Below are 25,943 nucleotides of genomic sequence, written 5' to 3'. Positions count from 1 at the left end.
GACTTAATTTGGTACGCTGTGCCAAATTTCGTGCAAATTCCAGGGACTTTAGTGGACTATTTACCAAAATCGGGCGAAGCTATATATGAGAGCTATATCTAAATCTGAACCGATTTTCACGAAACTTTGCACACATCATTCTGGACTTAATTTGGTACGCTGTGCCAAATTTCGTGCAAATTCCAGGGACTTTAGTGGACTATTTACCAAAATCGGGCGAAGATATATATGGAAGCTATATCTAAATCTGAACCGATTTTCTCAAAACTTTTCACACATCATTGTAGACTTAATTCAGTACGCTATGACAAAATTCGTGCAAATCAAAAGATTTCCAGAGATTTTAGTGGACTATTTACCTAAAATCGGGTGAAGCTATATATGTGAGCCATATCTAAATCTGAACCGATTTTCACGAAACTTTTCACACATCATTCTAGACTTAATTTAGTACGTTGTGCCAATCGAAAGATATATAGGGACTTTGGTGCATCATTTACCTTAAATCGGACGAAAATATATATGGGAGCTATATAAATCTGAACCGATTTTTCCCAATTTCAATAGGATTCGTCCTTGGGCCAAATAAATGAGCTGTGCCAAATTTCATCCAATTCGAATCAAAAATGCTACCTGTGCTTTGTTTACAATTTAACATGGACAGACAGACGGACGGACGGACAGGCATAAATCGACTCAGAAAGTGATTCTATGCATATTCTCAAACCATTGGTTTATCTCGATTATTTTTGCCTGTTACAAACATATGTACAAAGACATAATACCCTGTACCGCAGTGTGGTGAAGGGTAGAAAAAGGCTAAAGTCTATAAATGCCGAAGAAGTAAAAATTATATCTGAAATATTGCGGACATAACTAAATCTACATATTATTTTATTTTAACCAAGGATTTTATATGTGTTCTCATCAAGTCCAGTTGATATTTTCAAGTAATACAACCTGAATTAATATATACTCAACCTGATGGTGGAGGATATATTAATTCACTCGGTTCTTACATTCTATAATATTTACTATAATGAACATATTGAAACTCATCACCCCTTAAATTTTGTGTTCATTATTTTTGGAATCCTTCCCCTTCAAATGAGTTGTGGACAACTGTACATATCTCCACAGAAGGGGATTTAGACAATTTTACATTTTACCACATTAATATTTAATAATATGAATTGTTGATGTCAAACTGGTTGCTGTTGCTGCTGCTTTAGTTGGCCATTTTTGTCTGTTTATTTGAATTGTTTTATTGACAATTTCTAAAAACGTTTTCATATATGAAACCCTTTACACTTCTAGCTCTACCTATATCTGTTGGCCTATACACGAATGTTTGAATGGCAGAATGGTATAGCAAGTGGGTACCAAAGTATAAATATTTCGTTATAAAAACATTGCTTGATTGGATATTGGAGCGTTTAGAATAATAAATAATAATAAAATTGGAATCAATTTTAGAAAAGTATGACAATTTATTTTGCCAAATTGGTGTTCCCGTCCAATTTAAATTTACAAGAACACGGGAAGGATTATAGGTTTTTCTACATTCTCTCCAGTATTAAATTGTATACAGCTTCCATATTCATATTGATTCTCCTGTTATGAGTGGTATTATGATAAGATAAATATGATGGTCCTTCGACTAAGTTCCACAGTATATGATGTATCTATTTAACTAAATTATCGTCCCATTTCTGTCGTACCTCATTATATACTCATATTGTATTAGTTATCCTGACGAATATATTTTGATCCAATATATTATCGAAAGCGAATCAAATCCATTTCATGAATACTTTGCTATATAGCCTAATGTACTCAACTACATATCTGTGTACAAATTAAATGCATAGGTGATGTTCCGATTTTTATTTGTTTATGGAAAATTGAATTGGGCATAATATATAATAGAACAATATTGTTTAGCTTAGAAGCATTGCTGGGCAAAGGCAAAGGATGAGTTGGAGAAAAAATACCAATGTTGACTGAAACTTATAGGAAATAGTAAATGGTTAAAAGGTCAATACAAAAACAGGCTACCATTTTACTAAATAAATAGCAAACAACAAAAATAGAAGATATAACCAGTCAGCAATGCTGACCGTAACGGTACCTACAACACAGCGCATGGCATAATTATGGAAAGCAGTCTCATTTGAGAAATTATTTTTTTTTTTTAATTTCTTACCCATCTATCAATTTCAAATAATATGAAAAATAAGTCCCACAAAATATTATGCATGTTGATTGACATAATTTTTAACAAATTAAAAATGTAAATTTTCTAAAGCTTTTATGTAATTTATGATGGACAAATCTTTACACAATTGCATATGAATACGAATTCTATGAACATACGCACACATATTTTTATCGGGACTTGTAATTTTTAACAATAAAAATGTAAATTTTCTATATATATATATATATACATATATATATATATATATCTTCTATGATTTTTTTAATGCGAAATAGTATATATATCTTATTTTTTGAATGCGAAATAGTAAATAATATAATAATTTTTTCCTCTGACCACATATTATGGATAGATTTCGGAGGATGATATTCTCATTTCAAGTTTGAAAGCTGAATGTTGTAAAAAGTAAAATTATGAAAATATTGGAATCATAGGTCTGCATGGGACTAACTTTTATAATTATGGTATTTCCAAAAAATAATTTTCAAGAATTTTTCAGAAAAAAACCAGCAAGGAAAGTAGTAATGTCGGACTGGGCCGACAATATGATACCTTCACCACTTTGGGTATATTGTACATAACAACAATTGCATGTCTATGTTCCCTCTTTCTTCAACCTATCCTAACATAAATTTCATTCGGAAAATTTATGGAAAACAATTTATAGGTATTCGGTACGGCGCGTTGTTAAAAATATAATCTATATGTGGAAGCTATATCTAAATCTGAACCGATTTTCACGAAAATTCACACACATCTTTCTAGACTTAATTCAGTACGCTATGCTAAATGTTGTGCAAATCGAAGAATATATATAAGGACCTTGGTGCACCATTTACATAAAATCGGACGAAAATATATATGGGAAATATGTCGAAATCTAAACTGATTTTCCCGAAACACACCACTCATCATTCTACACTCAATTCTACACTCAATATATAGGGACGTTGGTGCATCATTTATATAAAATCGGACTAAAATATATATGAGAGCTTTATCTAAATCTCAACCGATTTTCACAAAAATTAACACACATTGTTCTAGACTTAATTCAGCACGCTATGCGAAATTTCGTGCAAATCGAAGGATACAAAGGGACTTTGGTGCACTATTTACCCAAAATCGGACGAAAATATATATGGGAGCTATAACTAAATCTGAACCGATTTCCAGGAAATTTAACACACATCCTTTTAGACTACATTCAGTACGCTGTGCCAAATTTCGTGCAAATCGAAGGATATATAGGAACGTTGGTGCATAATTTACATAAAATCGGACGAACATAAATATATGTGAGCTACAGGGAAATCTCGACCGATTTTCCCGAAACTCACCACTCATCATTCTACACTCAATTTAGTACGCTAAGCCAAATTTTGTGCAAATCGAAGCATATAAAGGGACTTTGGTGCACTATTTACATAAAATCGGACGAAAATATATATGGGAGCTATATCTAAATCTGAACCGATTTTCACAAAATTTAACACACATCGTTCTAGACTTAATTCAGTACGCCATGCCAAATTTCGTGCAAATCGAAGTATATATAGAGACTTTGGTGCACCATTTACCTAAAATCGGACGAAAATATATATGGGAGCTATATCCAAATCTGAACCGATTTTCAGGAAACTTGACACACATCATTCTAGACCTAAATCATTACTCTGTGCCAAATTTCGTACAAATCGAAAGATATATAGAGACCGTTTACATTAAATCGGGAGCTATATCTAAATCTGAAGCGATTTTTCCCAATTTCAATAGGGTTCATCCTTGGGCCAAATAAGTGACCTATGCCAAATTTCATCCAATTCGGATTATAAATGCGACCTATACTTTGTTTACAATTTAACATGGACAGACAGACGGACGGACATGCATAAATCGACTCAGAAAGTGATTCTATGCATATTCTCAAAAGGAACCATGGGTCTATCTCGTTTCCTTTTGCCGGTTACAAACATATGCACAAAGACATAATACCCTGTACCACATAGTGGTGAAGGGTATAATTAACTGATTTTCTTTTTGACCCGCAAGGAGGCCGGAGGGCGCTATGTCAAAACATGGGCCCATATTAATGATTTTCTGGATATATGTATATCAGTCTCAAGGGACCCGTTATTGCAGCATCTTCGAGGAATTCCGACTAAAGCCTTTAAAAATACCCAAAAACAATTTTTGATAGACTTCGCAATCCCTATGAAAACCTAAAATATCAAATAAAAAACGAATTAGAAGGATGCACCATTATATAAGGATGACCCGGAAACCTGAGTCAATATTGGTATTTTTGGTAAGGAGACTTTCAACTTACTAAGAATTTAAAATATAAAATTACAGCCTATTTGGGTACGTGTTTCAAATTCCCAGAATCCCCAAAAAAACCAAAATTTAGGATGTAGCGTTATATCCTTAAAAAATAAAAGTAAAAAGTAAAACCGGTAAGGAAAGTCGGACGGCGCCGACTATATGATATCCTTCACCACTTTGGCCATATTCAACAGGACCATTAACATGAAATTAGATGAACTAAAATATGTGATCTTTATCTAAATGTGAACTGAGCCCAATTAACACGAAGTCGGTCGGAAATATATATGGAATAGTTTTGTTCATATCGGACTAATTTTGGGTCTTTGGTGAACCATTTACTTAAAATGGGAAGAAACTATATATAGGAGCTATATCCAAATCTAAACAAATCTAAATCTAGGAGCTATATCTAAAATCAAGGAAGCTTGGCACACGTTACCCTACACTGACTTCAGTACGTTATACACAATTTTGTGACAATCGGCCGAACTTTGGGTCTTTGGTGCATCATTCACTTAAAATCGGACGAAAATATATATGGGAGCTATATGTAAATCTGAACCAATTTTTTCTCAATTTCAATAGGGTTCATCCTTGATTTCAACAGACAAACGGACATTTCTAAATATGATGAAGTATATAATCTTTCCGAAAATTACACACACTCAGTTTGGGAAAACTGGAACCTCAACATACCGAAAATTAAGCTTCACTTCGAAGTGGTACTTTTTCAAATATTCAAACATTTTACATATATAATAGGGTGGAAATATGGACTCATTATTACAATAGTGTACGAGGAAATATTATAGCCCCTCATTAGAAATGCTGGTAAAACAATGCGAGTTATGTTATAGCACTCACCAATTTTATCGGGACAAAGCCAAATAATGGAGCTATTTTCTGCCAGAAAATTTTACCATAATCCTTTGGTTGGAAAATGCAATGTAAAAACATGGACAGATTTTCCTCGATTGCAATATTTGCTTCAATGTTGTATCTTAAATATTGAGATCTCTATCTGGTTTCTACAGACAGAGGGACATGGGTACATCGACATCTGCCTAATGATGTAGGGTATAAAAATATTAATAGGGTTTTCGAAACTTGTAGAAGTATCCCAAGCGATGGAACGAATTCGAATGTCCATTGGAAAACAATGCATGTGGCAAACTTTGAGGAACGAGGAAAATAAATAAATATTCTGGATCCATTTATAATCCGAAATGTTAAAAGATAACATCTTCGACTGGAAAAAGCGGTTAAAACTGGATTGAGGCGGAAATTTTATTTGCAGTTTATGTTAAAATGTGGAGCTATGTTGTCAGGAGATCATTTAACCTGGGACAATCTCAAACGCTAAATTACAAAAACTTAGATTTTTAATGTACGGCAAGACAATTCTCCAGTTATAGATGTAGGGTACAATACACCCGACCCAATCTTACTCTCACACATACACGCACCAAAGTAAATAAAATATTTCGAATACATTTTTGAGTGGTCATTCTAACATTTTGTTATTTTTTTCTGTTATTAGAAAAAAAGAGGAAACTTTTTACGTGAACATATGTCAATACAATAACATAGGTCCATGTGTGTGTTTAGAATTGTTTAATAATTTATAAGAGAAAGCAAATACATTTTATTAAAAGCTTTTGTAATCGACCTGTACAAACACTACATCTAAACTACTACATACACGATATGTAAGTGATAAAACTACAAAAAGAAGAAAAGCAGGGGTTGGGGGAAGGGATGATGCCGATGTCCAGTGTTTTATTGCGACTATAGCAAATCATTTTCCTATTTTTATCGTTACCGGGTGAAAGTTACATCTAACACTCGTTACGCTTGACAGACAAAAGTTATTCACTTTGCATTGATTCACATCATCAGCACACACACAGGCACACATCGCTCAATCACAAAACACACACACATATGCGCATTAAAGGAAAGTTACAAAATTGCAATATAAAAATGGCCAAGCAATTTTATGAAAAATGTATTGGAAAATATTGAGTGAAAAAAAACGACATGAAACGCCAGGGGACCAGGAGACAAATGTCCAAAACATTGAAACATGTCTTAATAGCCCAAAGGCATTTGAACCCAAAAATGAACGAAGGGCAGTTTATATCATAAACAGAAATTTAGAAAATATATTCCCCTGGTTTTCCCCCTTCCCAATACGGACATGAATCAATAACACAACTTGCAATACACCAGGGAGTCCATTAAGAGGACAAAACATGAATATAAAAAGAATACCATCTAAAATATATTTCAACGCTTACCAAACCCCACCCCCAACAAAATACATTGTGACAAACACCAGTGATGACCAATAACATCACTTTAAGGTAAAAAAGATTCACCCCCACCACCGACCATAAAACTCAAAAAAGTCAACTCAACTATTTCTTTCTCGCACAGAAAAAAAACAACTTTTGTATATTTTCAAACTTTATGCAGGACACCAGCATATGACAGCATTTTGTTTCCATGTTTTTTATACATGCTAAAGGACAAGAAGTACAAAAAAATTAACATGTCCTCAGACATAGTCAATAAAACCTTTGCAAGTTTTTCTTCATAAAAAATATTTTGCTTAGCACCACAACTCAAAGAAATATGTCTTCCTGGATAAAGGATATGTTTTTTGTTGTTCTTGTATATTCTTGAACATTACCATATATGATAGAAATAAAAAAAATACCATATTCATGTTCCGGACAAAAAATAATAATGTTGGACAGAGGTGGCCTCTGTTGCAAAGGTGAAGTTTTACCCTTCACCTTGTTTTTTACATGACACTTATATTGAAGGACTTATAACGTACCAAAGGACTTATAACGTACAAAGATACTAAGTAAAATTTTAATTTGTATACCCTTAATATGAAATGGACATTAAAAGTACCTAAAATCGTTCAGGATCTTTGGTTGCGGACTATGCTGCCATAAATATTCTATCAGTTTTATCTGCTAAAAAGAAATGCACAATTATAAACTCAGGGGCAAAATTTTGTTGTGACTTTCTAGAGCGGCTCTTAGTTTTGTAAGGATGCCATGTCATGGACCTATATTGACCCGCAATGTCAAATTTCAGCCACTTTGTTTCGATAATATACCTTACGTTACGGTAAAGCCCCCATATTACCATACCCCAAATATTCTTACCGAAAATGGTTAATTTTTGGTTCAATTATTAGCTAATACCCCATATAACGCAACCTTCCATTATTTGATATTTAGGGGGTTTTAGGCACGTTTTTCAAAAGATTCAGCTTCCTGCCTCCGACAATATTCAGTATTTTGATTTTTTTGTGCACATGCTTCTACCAAATTGGTTGTAATTTGTTAATTACTGTCATAATCTTCCTACTGAAAATGAGCAATATTGGCCCACCTTTTACGGGAGCTACAAAAATAAGGTACACCCCAAAGATCGGTACTTTGGGGAGCTTGACCTATTCACCTATTTCAACCAATTTGATAGCAATTTAATATTTTAAATTCTTATTAGGTACTTCTTTCCGGGAAGCCACCATATTCTAAATTGATTTTTCAGGTTTTCGTCTGGTGTCAAATCTTCCTACTAAGCATGATCAATATTGGTTCACTTTTTTAGGGAATCATCCATATAACTATACATCCCAAATTTCGACATTTTGGGGAGCTGGACACGTACTTAAATCTAATTAGCTGTATTTTTATAGCCTTCACCGCACTGTATTATGTCATTGTTCATATGTCTGCAATACGCAAAAGGAAACGAGATAGATTCTTGGTTCCTTTTGAGAATATGCATAGAATCACTTTCTGAGTGAATTGTGCCTGTCCGTCTGTCCTCTGTTGATGTTAAATTGTAAACAAAGTACAGGTCGCATTTAAAATCCGATTTGGATGCAATTTGGTACAGCTCATTTGTTTGGCGCAAGGACGAACCCTATTGAAATTGGTGAAAATCGGTTCATATTTAGATACAGCTCCCATATATATCTTTGTCCGATTTTATGTAAGTAGTTCACCAATGTCCTTATTTACATTTCGATTTGCACTAAATTTGGTAGAGCGTATTGAATTAAGTCTAGAATGAATGCTAAGTTTCGTAAAAATCGGTCCAGATTTATATATAGCTCCCATATATATTTTCGTCCGATTTAAAAGAAATGGTGCACCAAAATCCCTTCATATCGTTCGAATTGCACTAAATTTGGCATTTCGAACTGAATTAAGTCTGGAATGGTGTGTGTCAAATTTCGTAAAAATCGGTTCAGATTTAGATATAGTTCTCATATATTTTTTCGCCCGGTGTCATATAAATGGTGTACCAAAGCCTTTATATTTTTTCGTTTTGGACAATATTAAGCTTAGCTTAATGAATTGATTCTAGAATGAAGTTTGCTAAGTTTCGTAAAAATTAGTTCAGATTTAGATATAGCTCCCATATAAATGTCATGTAAATGGTGCACCGAAGTCCCTATATATCTTTCGATTTGCATTTTTTGCCCGATTTAATGTAAATGGTGCACCGAAGTCCCTATATATCTTTCATTTTGCATTTTTTCGTCCGATTTTATGCTAATGGAGCACCAAAGCCCTTGTATATCTTTCGATATGTCAGTGTTGTGGCATAGCGTACTGAATTAAGACTAGAATGATTTCGTTCAGATTTAAATATAGCTCCCATATATATTTTCGTCCGATTGTGCACTAAAGACCCATGGTTTGGCCGATTGGCAGATAATTTTGTACAATGTACTGAAGTTAGTATAGCCTTACGTGTGTCAAGTTTTCTTGAAGTCGTTTCAGATTTACATATATCTCCGATTTCAAGTAAATGGTGCACAAAAGACCCATAGCTGAGCCGATTGACACAACGTACTGAAGTTAATATTAATATCCGGCAAATTTCATTGAAATCGGTTCAGATTTAGATATAGCATATTCATGTTAATTGTACACCAAATAAACAACGGGTGTCTGATTGAGATTTAATTTTAAACAGTGCAACATTCCGAATAGCGTGTGTCATGTTTGCTTTAAATCGATTTGCACAATTTAGCATCTCTTGAGTATATCCAGAGTGGTGAAGAGTATCATATAGTCGGTCCAGTCACGAAATCGCTCTAATTTGATTTATCAAATTCTTGTGGATTGTCAATTTTTCCTACCAATAAATATCAATGTCAGGTTACTGTTTTGTATAGCTCCCATAGAATAGTGTCATCTTATTTTCGGTATTTTTAAGACTTTAGCCGAATTCACTTTGTTGAGGGTGTGTTATGATAATTTTTATGTGTAGTGAACAATTTTCTAAGAACTAAAATTCCCTTTTAAAATTGCCTCTAAGCTTTCTGTCCCCATTCAATTGACGCCAGTATCTCATTTTTTTAAATTTTACCAACTAACACGTAAATCATGACCTAAGCAAAAACATTCCACAAAAAAGGACAACAAAAACTTTGAATGTCACTTTGGACATGTCCAGTCTTCTCAAGCTGGCTAAAGAAAAATCAATTTAATTTTTACTTGGTTCTCTTTAGATGTTCTTTTTCATCCTCCTCGGTGTATTACAAACATCTATAAAGGAACAAATTCATATGTGGATATATGTGTATGTACATCTATCTATGACCTAAGGGTGATTTTGTTTTGTCACTATTACATTAATGTTTCAAGGTACGTATGGTGCCATGTCATCAAAAAATACAACAACATTTATACATATATGTTTGATTGTATCCACAGAGAGGACATTAAAAACAACGACTTATAGAATTTTTATAAGTTTTTAGTTGCACAGTACAGTGGGCAAAAAAATCGACACAACATTTATGGACACATCAAATGCTACTAATAGAAGTTGTCCATGTAGGGTTGTAGTATGACAGAAACATCCAAGTAAAATGTTGCCGATGTGCACCATTGTTTTTTTTTATTTTTCATGAAAGACTACAAGTGTTAGAAAAAGTTCAAATGTAATATGACAAGTGTTTTCACATAAGAGATTCTTTACAGGTGAGCTGAATCAGGGGTCTCTATAGAAAAGGTGAAGACGAGCGTCTCTATATAGTAGTTAAAGCAGGGAGTTAATATCCGAGTTGAAACAATCTCTATAGTCGATCTGAAGCAGGAAGTCCTCAGAAGCAAACTGGGACTTTGTAAACGAGTTGAAGCGGGGAATATTTACAGATGAGCTGAAGCAGGAAGTATCTACATCTGAGCTGAAGCAGGGAGTCTTTCCAGACGAGTTGAGACGAGAGAGGGATTCTCTGTAGACTATCTGAAGCAAGGTTTCATTAAAGACGAGTCATCAGAGGCGAACTGGGTCTTTGTATGCGAGTTTAAGCAGGGTCTTTGTAGACGATCTGAAGCAGGGAGTATTAACACATGAGTTGAAGCAGGAAGTCTTTACAGACGACTTGCCGCGCAGGGAGTCGTTTTGAGGGAGGGAGTCCTTAGAGGCGAACTGGGTATTTGAAGACGAGTTGAAACAGGGACTCTCTATAGACAATCTGAAGCTGGGAGTCTCTACAAACTATCTAAAGCAGACGAAGCAGGAAGCCTTTAAACGCGAGCTTAAGCAGGGAGTCGTTACAGACGATCTGAAATAGGGAGTATTTACGGAAGAGTTGAAGCTAACTAGGCCTGTGTAGACTCCCTAAGTTGTAGCAGGGGTCTTAACAGACGAACTGAAGGTGGGAGTCCTCAGAGGCATACTGGGTCCTTGTAAACTATCTGAAGGTAGACATTTTAGGACAAGCTGATTTGAATTTTTTACAGACGAACGGAGAGAATATTTCATAAACGTGATGAAAAGAATATTTTATAGCTATGCTGAAGGAATTCATTATAGGCGAGCTAAAGAGCGTATCTGTACGTTTTCGTTATTTTGAAAGTTGTGGTGAATCTGACATAGCTCCCATATAAAAGCCCCAAACCATGTCAAGTACTTGGAAGGCAATTTCCAACCGATGTATCCTTATTTTGCCAACCTGGTGAAATTTCTTGAAATTTTTCAATATTGTTGAAGTTAATAGCTCAGTTATCCAACATACTCGCTGATAATTGTCAATGACAATGTCCACATATAAAGGTTCCAATTTTTTTTACTTGTTCAATTTTATAACAAAACAAATAAAAATGTGTCAGTCGGTGTCACCGATAGATATTTACCCTCAGCCTATAGTTTGTGGAGGTCTTCGGAATTAAACACAAGTTTTATTATTCGCTTTATATAATATATGTTTTTATCAAAGAGGTTTCGGATCAAATGTTGATCAAATCGGTTATTCAATTCGCTTCACATTAAATGTACAAGTTTATAAAATATTGACCTTTTGTGGGGGAGGTACCAAAAGCAGACCGGTCAAACCTTCGGACTTGATCAAGATAATAAGTAGTGCAATGTTTGATTCAAATCGGGCATTCTATTCGAATGATATTGGATTCTTAAATACTGAACAATTTGACCTTTTGCGGAGGGGAAGTACCAGAAGGAATCGACAATTGGTCCCATCTTCCGACCTGCTCTAGGCTTGGTAATGATAGGAGGTTGGGCGAAATTTTGTTCAAATAGGACACTCCATTCGAATACTATTGAATTTTTAAATACTGAAAATATCGACCATTTGTGGTGGAGGTACCAGAAGAAGTTGACCAATGGGGCACATCTTTGAACTTGATCTAGGCTTTAAAAGATAATATGTTGTTCAACGTTTAATTCAAATCGAACATACCATTCGCCTGATATTGGATTTATAAATATTGAAAATGTTGACCACTTGTGGGGGTGATACCAAAAGGAGTAGATCGATGGGTCCCATCTTGAAACTTGATCTAGGCTTGGAAAAGATAATATGGTGTACAAAGTTTTGTTCAAATCTGATATAAAATTATTTTTTAGCACAATTTTGACCATTTTGTGTAGGGAAGGCACTAGTTGGAGTTGACTAAATTAAACTAAGTTAAAATTGAACTAAGTTTGGAAGAAATATTACGATGAGCAAAGTTGGCAAAAAATCGGCGACTCCCTTCGAGAGTTAACGTGCGTAACATCCGGCCAGACAGACATATGTAAATCGACTTCGAATTGTCTAAAACGGATTTGGTCCAATACTTCGATGATGCACATTTTCCCGTAGCAAAGTGTATGTACCCTTATTAGACATAATACTGAGGGTATACATATTCTGAGTTCTTCAGGCCATTTGCCACAACTTCAAGTAAATTTTCTGCACCCACACATACATAATTATTTCCCTAAAATTAAATTTCATTCTTCATTATAATTGACAAAAACATTGTCTCAGATAATCATCATCATCTTTAACTTTCCTTTCATACCTTGTCTAAATGAAGGCGATGATAAACGGCACAACGTCTGTCATTCAAGACGTTTGAATCACTTTTTGTCTTTTTGGCTAAGAAAAGAACACAGTTTATGATAAGGGCGAAACCCAAAGAAAGGGTTGAAATTAAGGATGAAGCAAAGTGACAAACTGCGGATGCGAAGAAATCCATTAAATTATGTACTTCATGTGAAAATTTTAATTTCCAAAATTTCATTGTCCCAACTGCTGAGACAAAGACAACAATATCCTTAAACGCCTTTCCCGGTGATGTTGATAATGATAATAATGCTGTTGTTGTTGCTGGTGGCTGTGTGGGTGGTTGGAGGTGGAATGAACTTCATCTTACAAGAGTTAAGTCCTCAATTATACAAACATTTTATCATAATAAAGATTTCATTACAACAAAATGACTGAAAGACTGACAGTCTGAATGGTTATGCGGCTGGGTGGCATAACAGGTCGTTTGACAGCTTGACGGAATGAATGACATTGGGAATGATAATGTTAATATGAAATGGAAAGAGTTATTGTTGTACGGCGATAATAAAGGAAGGTAAATGGTGCGGGGAAGGGAAATAATAATTTAATATTAAGTTAAGTTTCCTCTATTCCTTTAACGATTAAGTCTATGCTCTTTTAACGCTGCATGTTAATACAACGGCTAAGAAAAACCTTTAACCTGCCAGAACCAGAAACTAAGAAAGATGTGACTGAAATTTGCCATTTCACGTTCTGTGGGGGAGAGAGTATCTTGGCAGAAAATTGTCGATAAATAGAGTGAGTCCAACTCCATTAATTCGCCATTTTAGGATATTGGTGGGTGGAATACTTCTTTGAAGAAAATTATCGATATAGGTCCATATTTTTTACATAGCTACAAAAAAAGTTCTCTCCCAAATTTTGTACCTTCAAGGTTTTCATGCATTTTCCTCCCAATGTGGTCTTTATACCCTTCACCACACTATGGTACAGGGTATTATGTCTTTGTACATATGTTTGTAACAGGCAAAACCAAACGAGATAGACACATGGTTCCTTTTGACAATATGCATTGCATCACTTTTTAAATCGATTTATGCATGTCCATGTTAAATTGTAAACAAAGTACAGGTCGCATTTTTGGATGAAATTTGGCACAGCTCATTTATTTGGCCCATGGACGAACCCTATTGAAATTGGGAAAAATCGGTTCTTGTAAAGTGTGAGTTTGGTCTGGCGGGAGGTGGCCTTGTTTCTAAACTGCTTACTTAGACCATAGTAGCATCTGTTGGCCATCACAATCCTTCTCCGAATTTCAAAACTGATGTCATTCGTTTTATTTATGGCGATACCAAGGTATATAAAGTCTTTAACTACCTCGAAGCTGAACGGATAGGGCTGTCGAATGCTGTCGTGGGTCTTTTCCAGGATTTGGCGCAGAGTGAAAAACTGGTCAATGGTGGATTTGCCAGGTCTAAAGCCACATTGGTATGGTCCGATGATGTCATTGACCATTGGCTTCAGTCGTTCACACAGCACACTGGATAGCATTTTATATGCGATGGGAAGGAGACTTATTCCTCTATAGTTGGCACATATTGTCTTGTCTCCTTTTTTGTGTACGGGACACAGAATGCTGAGGTTCCAATCACAGGGTATGCATTCATCTAGCCAAATTGTGCTAATCAGCTGGTGCATGCTCCTGACCAGCATCTGGCCACCAAACTTGAATAGTTCGGCTGGTAACCCATCGGCTCCTGCTGCTTTGTTGTTCTTGAGCCGATTAATTGCTTTTATGACCTCATCTTGGCTAGGTGGTATACACTATATACCATCATCTCTTATTGGTTCTGGGGTATCTTCTTCATCGCCACTATTTGATACTAGAAGCTCTTCGAAATGCTCCTTCCAGATCCTCAACACGCTGTATGTATCTGTCACCAGATTTCCTTCTTCATCTCTACAGGAGGATGTGCCTGCACCAAAGCCTTCGGTTTGGTGTTTTACTCGTTGGTAAAATTTCCGGACTTCATTCTGACTCCTGTACATCTCTATTTGCTCACGCTCACGTTTTTCTTGTTCTTTCACGTTTCTCCTCTCTCCTTTTCTCCCGATAATTCTCCATCACGTTACTTGTTGCTACTGTCTGCAGGGTTGCCCTATACGCTGCCTTTTTCACATCAGTACCATTACGACACTCCTGATCGTACCATGGGTTTCTTTTCGACGTCGAGTTTCCGTGTTGTATTAGATCGCACCTGTGCTGCAACCTTAGGACGGGTGCGTACCTTGGCTGCCACAAGGTAATGGTCCGAATGGATATTCGCTCCTCGGATCGATTGGACGTCTAAAACACTGGATGAATGCCTTCCGTCTAACACAACATGATCAATTTGATTTCTCGTTGCTTGATCAGGAGAGATCCAGGTGGTCTTGTGTATATCGAGATGCTTGAATCTGGTGCTGCTAACTACCATATTTTTTGCTGCCGCGAAGTCAATCAACATCATGCCGTTGTCGGATGTTTCTTCATGAAGGCTGAATTTTCCGACGGTGGGGAATTATATTTATATTTTCCCTTCCGATTTTTGCATTAAAATCTCCTAGCAGAATTTTAATATCATGGCCAGGGCAACAGTCATATGCTGTTTCTAGGCGCTCTAAAATATGTCTTTGGTCTGTTCATCTTTATCTTCGGTTGGAGAATGGGCGCAAATTAGACTGATGTAAATGAACTTCGCTTTTATACGGATTATAGCAATTCGTGAATCTGGAGACAAGGTCTTTTATTCTCCTGTTAACCATAAATCCGCAGCCAAATTCATGTCTCGTTTCATGGCAGCTATAATACAGGGCGTAATCGTCTGATTTACTTACGCCTATCATTTTCCATCGCATTTCCTGTAAGGCAATAATATCGTCTTTGTACTTCTTGAGTATATCCGCCAAAGCGAACACTGCGCCCAGTAGGCTTTTTTTCTATAGAAAAAAAATTGAGCTCTGGAACAGAGGGCTTTTTTTATAGAAAAAAAATTGAGCTCTGGGCCAGAGGGTTTTTTTCTATAGAAACAAATTTGAGCTCTGGCCCAGAGGTCTTTTTTCTATAGAAACAAAATTGAGCTCTGGGCCAGAGGTATTTTTTAAAGGAAAAAAAATAAGTCTGGGCTAAAGGTTTTTTCTATTGAACAAATTTGAATTTAGGGAAAATTTGAAAAAACTTGAGCTCTGCGCCAGAAGACTTTAGAAAATAATTTGAGTTCGGGCAAGAGGATTGTTTATTTTTTTCAGGACCACATATATTTTCTTGTGTCGATATTATTTTTGCTATCAATATTTCTATATTTTATACGAAATGTACTTCCCTCGCCTCCCTTTAATCTTCCTAAAGTGAATTCAATTTATTACCATTGTTCATTTTTTTGTTTTTCAATTCCAACGAATGAACTTATCATTTATTTATTTTAATGCTGCTATGCAAACATAAACAATTGATTTAATACAAAAAGGACACTTCATTCTTATCCAGCAATCCTTTATTTATTTGCCCTAGAGGTATATATGTGTGTGTGTGTGTTTGGCTGTATGAGTGTGTTGGAAAAAACGCCACAAAGGCTTAAAAAATCATCCAACACCTTTGCAACCCCATTTTTGATTTGATTTGTTGCCCACCGCACTTTACTAATCCTCTTGTGGATCGATGTTCGCATTCTAGCTCTGTTTTGATTTCATCTTTTTTTCAAATTCTCAGAATGATCAAACAAAAATGTTGTTGCTGTTGTTGTATTTTTTGCAATTCTCTTTCCCCATTTCAATGTAGAAAATGACATTAAAACGGATTGTTTTTTTTTCTGTTTACACACTCACTCACATTATCCACTGGTGGATTTTTCATAGCATTTTCCAATTTTTCCATATCACTTCTCGCCGTTTGCCCACAATAAACTATGGCATATCACTTTGCGGAAAATGTGAACGGAATGAAACGGAGCGGATATACGATAGAAATAGTTTGAAAAATATGTTAAGGTTTCCTTTCTTTCATGGTGTCCATGTATCATTCACCGCCATACTTGAGTTGTATTTCATTTTTAGTGTAGCTGAATGTGGCAGAGGATGGGGTCGGAGAGTGAAAACAACAAGTTTTTTTCATTCTTTTTTATTTACTTAAGACTTCCGTTTGGTTGAGTGGTTCGGAGGTAAAAAAAATATAAACGAGTTAAAGATTTATTATATGCTATGTATTTCTTTTACTGTCCACTGATATAAAAATATTCTTATGGGTATTGTGGGTGGTAGGTATGAGGGTCCAATATTTTCAGGTATCAACAAAATGGAATAAGTATTAATTATGATAAAAACATTGATTTCCACAAATTCGTTTGTTAAAAAACTTGAATGGTTTCGAGACAATTTGGCAAAAAAAAGGTTTTTTATCAGTCCCGCCAGTTTGGTTAAGTATTTAAAAAATTAGTTAACAAGCAGTTAATTCGGGTGGGGCCGACTATATAATACCCTGCACCACTACATATTAAACAGATGCATTCTAACAGATGGAACATAAACATGAAATTGGATGAACTAAATTATGTGATCTTTATCTTAATTTGAACCGACTTAGATCAATCCATAAACATATCATTCGTTTGTTACAATGGGACAATGTTATGTAAATCGATTTCAAGCAAATATCAATCGGACATCCGTTGGGCTATGTATGTACTACAAACGCAACTACGTTATTCTATGCTCAATTTTGTACGTTGTACAAAATTTCATGTCAATCTGACAAACATGAGGAGTTTGGTGCACCATTTACTTAAAATCGGTTGAACATATATATGGAAGCTATATCCAAATATGAACCGATTTCAACGAAACTTGCCACATGTTAGTTTATACTAAATACAGTACGTTTTGTTCCTAGCAACCATACATAGGGTCCTTGGTACATTTACTTATCATCGATAGATAATGTGGAAGCTATATCTAAATCTGATGTCGCTATGCCAAAATTCGTGCAAATCGAAGAATATGTAGGGTCTTTGGTGCACCATTTACATTAAATCGGACGCAAATATATATGGGAGCTATATCTAAATTTGAACCGATTTTCAGGAAACTTTACACACATCATTCCAGACTTAATTTAGTACGCTGTGCAAAATTTCGTGCAAATCGAAAGATGTATAGAGACGTTGGTGCACTATATATATATATATATATATATATGGGAGCTAATCAATTTGAACCGATTTTTAGGAAACGAACACATATATATGGGAAATGTTGTGCAAATATAAATCTGAACCGATTTTCACGGAATTTAGCACACAATATTCTAGAATCAATTCAGTACGCAATGCTCAATTTCGTGAAAATCGAATGATGTACATAATTTGGTACATAATTTTCATTGAATCGGACAAAAATATATATGAGAGCTATATCTAACTCTGAACCGATGTTTCCCAATTTCAATAGGGTTCGTCCTTGTGCCTAATAGATTAGCTGTGCCAAATTTCGGATCATAAATGCGACCTGTATTTTGTTTACAATTTAACATGGACTGACAGACGGACGGACATGCATAAATCGTCTTAGAAAGTGATTCTATGCATATTCCCAAAATGTAGACACGTTCGATAACTCAGATATGCTTCAGGCAAAATAATGACGACAAGATTTTGATCGATTTGGATCCTGACAGAGGTTCAAGGTAATAAAAGTTTAAGACAAAAATTAATAAAATGTTTTTTTTTTTTGCTAGCATTTTTAAAATGGGCAATGCGTTCTTATCGAGTATTTGAAAGTGGGACTACTGAGGATAAAATTAATGGATAAGGCATCTTATAGATAGAATTTTGACATTTAGTTATTGTGAAGGCGGATATGTTGGTCCCACAACCGCACATTCCCACCGATGTGGTTGAATTTTGTAATTAACCTTTCAATTGGTAATAGACCTTCGTGCAGATAATTGTTATCGTAGAGACACTTTTTAACATAACCTTGACATTTTTATGTATTTTTGAAGTCCTAGCCGATTTACTAATCGAAGTTACATTTCAATGTATTTTGCATTCCGAGTTCTTGAAAAGTTTAAATTATATTTTCGGAAAATTTGCTATAAATGATTATGTTTTGACCAGGCCCCTTTTAGGAACATTGAAGGTCCTTACGGCAATGTCTTACCAAATTGTCTGAATTTTGACATACCGGGTTTTAGTAGGTACGAAACTTATTCCAATAAAAAATAACACCCATTACACGGGTTATGAGGTGTTCCGAATGGTGTTTGACATTTATGTTTAGTCATTAAACATTGTCGCCATTTTTAACATTTAATAATTTTCATAATCTCAATAACACCCACAATATTACACATTTAGCTATGAGTTGAAACTGCGCAACAGCTTTATATATTTTTACCCCATAGATTCTAATATCACCTAATAGAATAACACGCCATTTTCCACCCTTATGATAACAAAATTTCATAATTCATAAACAGAGGAAATAAAAATATTAACCACAAAAATTGGTAACAACCACAATAGCACCAAAGTTTAGCTTTAACCGACCAATAGCCAACCAGAAAACATTTCAACACCAAGACATGAAACAAAGTTTTCCAAGTTCCACCCATTTTATGAATACATATGAATTTTTCATAGCATAAAGTTATGCCATCTCAACGTCATAATAAAACATAACAATTTCATATCTCCCCCACTCTCCTACCACTCTTAACCAAACTGCCAGTTAGAGTAAACTTTTTTATATTTGCCACGTAAACAGAAGTGAATGAGCCACCCACCACCACCACCATCATAATCACCACAATGTGGCCATGGGGGAATAAAAACGGAAATATTATGGGCAGGAAAAAAAGCTGACTCAAACACTCCACATGCAGTCAGCCAGCCAGCCAGGAATAACAAATACCAAAGGCAAAGGTTTCACTTTGCTCCCACACACACATTCATACATTCTGGCTGGAACAAAAACAGCAAAGAAAAATCGTGAAAAGGCGGAAGGAAATCGAGAAAAAATAGCTCACGTTAATGTTAGCCATAATGTTGCTCTCCCCCCTCCAGGACCACCACTACAAAATGTGAGGGTGAAAAAGATTATGAAAAAAAAAAGAGAAATGTGAAAAGAAAACATTCATTCCTTCATTCGTTCCCATTATATTCAGTGAAGAGGAAAATTTCCTAATGGTGGGTGGGGGGTAGTGGTTGAATAAAAAGGGGGCCAATATATAAATGTGATACAATCGCATTCACACACACACTCATTTATACTAAAATAACATTTGAAGACGGTTAAACAAACTGAAGGGTGATTTTTTTATTTTTTCTTTTTGCTCGTTCGTTCAAATGCTTTGGTGTCATATAGCTCCCCCTCGGCTTTCTATATTCTCGATTGTAGTATTAGCTTAGCCTCAACCCAAACAACCACCCACAATTATAACGTTATATTTCCTTTAATAACGGAAAAAGGTATATTTGAGGAGTATGAGAGCGGCCGCTGTTGCTGCTATTTGAGAACATTTGTGTGTGTGTGAATGTGTGTGGGTGTATTTTTGTGTGTCTGTAGAAAACGACGTGTGGTTATGTTATTGTTCAATTTTGTTGGATTCGAAGTTTATTCGTCTTCCTTGCCTTCCTTCTCTGATTAAGAATGTGACTATTTCATATGGTATTTAAGTTGCAAGGTTGCCCTATAAAATCCACGCCTATATATCTGGGAGAGTCCTTGAGAAAATATTCTTTTAAAAATCCACGCCTATATATGTCTGGGAGAGTCCTTAAGAAAATATTCTTTTAAACATCCATGCCTATATATGTCTGGGAGAGTCCTTAAGAAAATATTCTTTTAAAAATCCACGCCTATATATCTGGGAGAGTCCTTGAGAAAATATTCTTTTAAAAATCCACGCCTATATATCTGGGAGAGTCCTTGAGAAAATATTCTTTTAAAAATCCACGCCTATATATCTGGGAGAGTCCTTGAGAAAATATTCTTTTAAAAATCCACGCCTATATATGTCTGGGAGAGTCCTTGAGAAAATATTCTTTTAAAAATCCACGCCTATATATCTGGGAGAGTCCTTGAGAAAATATTCTTTTAAAAATCCACGCCTATATATCTGGGAGAGTCCTTGAGAAAATATTCTTTTAAAAATCCCCGCCTATATATCTGGGAGAGTCCTTGAGAAAATATTCTTTTAAAAATCCACGCCTATATATCTGGGAGAGTCCTTGAGAAAATATTCTTTTAAAAATCCACGCCTATATATCTGGGAGAGTCCTTGAGAAAATATTCTTTTAAAAATCCACGCCTATATATCTGGGAGAGTCCTTGAGAAAATATTCTTTTAAAAATCCACGCCTATATATCTGGGAGAGTCCTTGAGAAAATATTCTTTTAAAAATCCACGCCTATATATCTGGGAGAGTCCTTGAGAAAATATTCTTTTAAAAATCCACGCCTATATATCTGGGAGAGTCCTTGAGAAAATATTCTTTTAAAAATCCACGCCTATATATCTGGGAGAGTCCTTGAGAAAATATTCTTTTAAAAATCCACGCCTATATATCTGGAGTCCTTGAGTCCACGCCTATATATCCTTCCTTGAGAAAATATTCTTTTAAAAATCCACGCCTATATATCTGGGAGAGTCCTTGAGAAAATATTCTTTTAAAAATCCACGCCTATATATCTGGGAGAGTCCTTGAGAAAATATTCTTTTAAAAATCCACGCCTATATATCTGGGAGAGTCCTTGAGAAAATATTCTTTTAAAAATCCACGCCTATATATCTGGGAGAGTCCTTGAGAAAATATTCTTTTAAAAATCCACGCCTATATATCTGGGAGAGTCCTTGAGAAAATATTCTTTTAAAAATCCACGCCTATATATCTGGGAGAGTCCTTGAGAAAATATTCTTTTAAAAATCCACGCCTATATATCTGGGAGAGTCCTTGAGAAAGTATTCTTTTAAAACTCCACGCCCTTGAGACGCCTATATATCTGGGAGAGTTCTTGAGAAAATATTCTTTTAAAAATCCACGCCTATATATCTGGGAGAGTCCTTGAGAAAATATTCTTTTAAAAATCCACGCTTAAGGCCTTTGAGTCCTTGAGAAAATATTCTTTAAAAAATCCACGCCTTAAAGGTGAGCTTTGAGTCCTTGAGAAAATATTCTTTAAAAAATCCACGCTTATATGTCCTTTGAGAAAATATTCTTTAAAAAATCCACGCTTAAGGCCTTTGAGAAAAATATTCTTTAAAAAATCCACGCTTATATCTGTCAAAATATTCTTTAAAAAATCCAGTCCTTGAGAAAATATCCTTTAAAAAATCCACGCTTAAGGCCTTTGAGTCCTTGATATTCTTTAAAAAATCCACGCTTAAGGCCTTTGAGTCCTTGAGAAAATATTCTTTAAAAAATCCACGCTTAAGGCCTTTGAGTCCTTGAGAAAATATTCTTTAAAAAATCCACGCTTAAGGCCTTTGAGTCCTTGAGAAAATATTCTTTAAAAAATCCACGCTTAAGGCCTTTGAGTCCTTGAGAAAATATTCTTTAAAAAATCCACGCTTAAGGCCTTTGAGTCCTTGAGAAAATATTCTTTAAAAAATCCACGCTTAAGGCCTTTGAGAAAATATTCTTTAAAAAATCCACGCTTAAGGCCTTTGAGTCCTTGAGAAAATATTCTTTAAAAAATCCACGCTTAAGGCCTTTGAGTCCTTGAGAAAATATTCTTTAAAAAATCCACGCTTAAGGCCTTTGAGTCCTTGAGAAAATATTCTTTAAAAAATCCACGCTTAAGGCCTTTGAGTCCTTGAGAAAATATTCTTTAAAAAATCCACGCTTAAGGCCTTTGCTTAAGGCCTTTGAGTCCTTGAGAAAATATTCTTTAAAAAATCCACGCTTAAAGGTCTTTGAGTCCTTGAGGAAATATTCTTTAAAAATCCACGCCTTTATGTCTTCGAATCCTTGAGAAAATATTCTTTTAAAAATCCACGCCTTACAGAGGAGGAGCCTCAAGAAAAAATATTCTTTTAAAAATCCACGCCTATATCTCTCATGGTCCTTGGAAAAATATTCTTTTAAAAATCCACGCCTATATCTCTCATGGTCCTTGGAAAAATATTCTTTTAAAAATCCACGCCTATATATGTCTGGGAGAGTCCTTAAGAAAATATTCTTTTAAACATCCACGCCTATATATCTGGGAGAGTCCTTGGGAAAATATTCTTTTAAAAATCCACGCCTATATATATGGGAGAGTCCTTGAGAAATTATTCTTTTAAAAATCCACGCCTATATATATGGGAGAGTCCTTGAGAAAATATTCTTTTAAAAATCCATGCCTATATATCGGAGAGTCCTTGAGAAAATATTCTTTTAAAAATCTACGCCTATATATATGGGAGAGTCCTTGAGAAAATATTCTTTTAAAAATCCACACCTGTATATATGGGAGAGTCCTTGAGAAAATATTCTTTTAAAAATCCACGCCTATATATATGGGAGAGTTCTTGAGAAAAAAATTCTTTTAAAAATCCACGCCTATATATATGGGAGAGTCCTTGAGAAAATATTCATTTAAAAATCCACGCCTATATATACGGGAGAGTCCTTGAGAAAATATTCTTTTAAAAATCCACGCCTATATATATGGGAGAGTCCTTGAGAAAATATTCTTTTAAAAATCCATGCCTATATATCGGAGAGTCCTTGAGAAAATATTTTCAAGGACCACGCTTATATCTCAGAGAAAAATCGCCATCAAAATCTACTATTTTACCCTGTTAGTCCTTTCGAAAATAGCGTTTTCTAAAGTCGTTTTCCCTTGAAACATGATTCTCCATCTATTGTTATCTCTACTTTTCCACAAACCATCTTTTATCCATGAAAACGTGCCGTTCTTTTTGGTGTGGGACAACGTGAGCCGTTTCACATGTGTGGGTGTCCTATGTAATATGAACATGTTATATGCTTATCATAAAAAGGACAAAACAATAACAATAAAAATCATTCTGACCAAAAACTCTCCCACCACTCAGGTTTAATAGGAAAACTCACACATACCATGTATGGTCTGCAACACCCCACAATTATAACTGAAGGCACTCACACATGTGGAAAACTTGGATCCTTTTATGTGTGTTTTTTCGCCACGAGAAAAGATGGTGGCCACTCACTCACACACACACACACGAGTGCATATAAAAGATGATACAAAGTTATAGTTTATCTCTATTTTATTTAGTTGATTGTTGTTGTTGTCATTGTTGTTATTCCTTTCTGCTGCTTCTGGCGAGTGACCATCAGTTTCTATATTTTACTTTTTCTCTTCTTCCACATTTTTATATACATCTTTAGAGACGTTGTACACATGCACATATATATGTTTGGGCCATCCTTTTCGTCATACATGTATGTGTGTTTTGTATCGGGTCGTTGTCATTTTCTGTGTGCCATTTCTTCAATAATAAATAATGAACATAAAAGTCTACGAAATACGTTTATGAAATTCAATTTATTGAGCGAGCTTGTTGCCTCCTCCTCCCAGACAGCCAGCCTGCCTGCCATATATCCTTCAGAAATGGCAAATATAGTTAAAATACAAACATGGCGTTATCTGATGCAGAGAATACGTGCTCGCTTTATATTTGTTATGATTATATATAGCTGTTATAACTGTACATAAATACATATGTATGTACATATATTTGTGTATAAAGTTCAATTTATGTGGACAGTGTTCCATTTAGAGTTTATTGATATATTAGGGTAGAAAATATTCCGTAGTACATTAATATAAGCTATTATTCATATATAGAAGATATAAATTTTATATCTATAAAAGATCTTATATAACTACAATTTTTAGAATAGCCGCTGATGAAAGTTTACAGGAAAATTATAAATGTGCATAGAATCACTTTCTGAGTTGAATTATGCATGTCGGTTCATGTATTTTTGTGAACAAAGTACAGATCGTATTTATGATCCGATTTAGATGAAATTTGGCACAGCTCAACGCTATTGAAATTGGAGAAAATCGGTTCAGATTTAGATATATCTCCCATATATATATTTATCCGATTTTATCTAAATGGTGCACCAAACACCCAATATTTGTCCGATTGAAACAAATTTTTTACAGCGTACTGATTACAGCGAAGTTTACGAAGTTTTGTGGAAATCGGTTCAGATTTAGATATAGCTCCCATATATAGTTTCATCCGATTTTTGTTAAAGGGTGCAGCAAACTCTCAATATTTGTCCGATTAATACAAAATTGTACACAGCATGCTGAATTAAGTCCAGTTTTATGTCCGTGAAGTTTTGTTTAAATCGGTTCAGATTTAGATATAGTTCCCATATATAGTTTCGTCCGATTTTTGATAAATGGTGCACCAAACTCCCAATATTTGACCGATTAAACAAAATTTTGCACAGCATACAGACCGAATTGACTGTAATTTAGTACATCGAGTTCTTATTAACTAGCACATCTCTCCACTATATATTATAAATATAGGTTAATTTCTTTCGGGTAGCCCCCATATAAGGTACCCCTCAAATTTCGGTATTTTGGGGTTCTTGAACCAAATTCTTTTTTATACCCTTCACCACACTGTGGTACAGGTCTGAGTCGATTTGTTAATAAAATTGTTAACAAAGTACAGGGCGCAATTATCATCCGATTTGGATGAAATTTGGCACAGGTCACTTAATTGGCCCAAGGATGAACCCTATTGAAATTGGAGAAAATCGGTCCACGTTTAGGCATAGCTCCCATATAAGGGTACTTCCAAATTTTCGGTATTTTGAGGTTCTTGAGTGCGTTTTTAACTGAATTCGCTGAAATTCGGTACTTTGAGTTCTTATTGGGTAGCAAATCTCCCTACCAAAAATTTTATAAATAAAGGTCCATAGCCCCCATAAGGGTACCCCCAAATTTCGGTATTTTTGGGTTCTTGGGCTCGTTTTATAACTGAAATTTTGTACATTGGGTTCTTACTCCAAA

This window comes from Musca vetustissima, unplaced genomic scaffold, assembly GCF_032173495.1.
Source record: "Musca vetustissima isolate MV318-11 ecotype Yass unplaced genomic scaffold, APGP_CSIRO_Mvet_v1 utg14130, whole genome shotgun sequence".
Lineage (NCBI taxonomy): Eukaryota > Metazoa > Arthropoda > Insecta > Diptera > Muscidae > Musca > Musca vetustissima.
The sequence above is the reverse complement of the archived record's forward strand: the minus strand, read 5'-3'. Positions refer to the sequence as shown.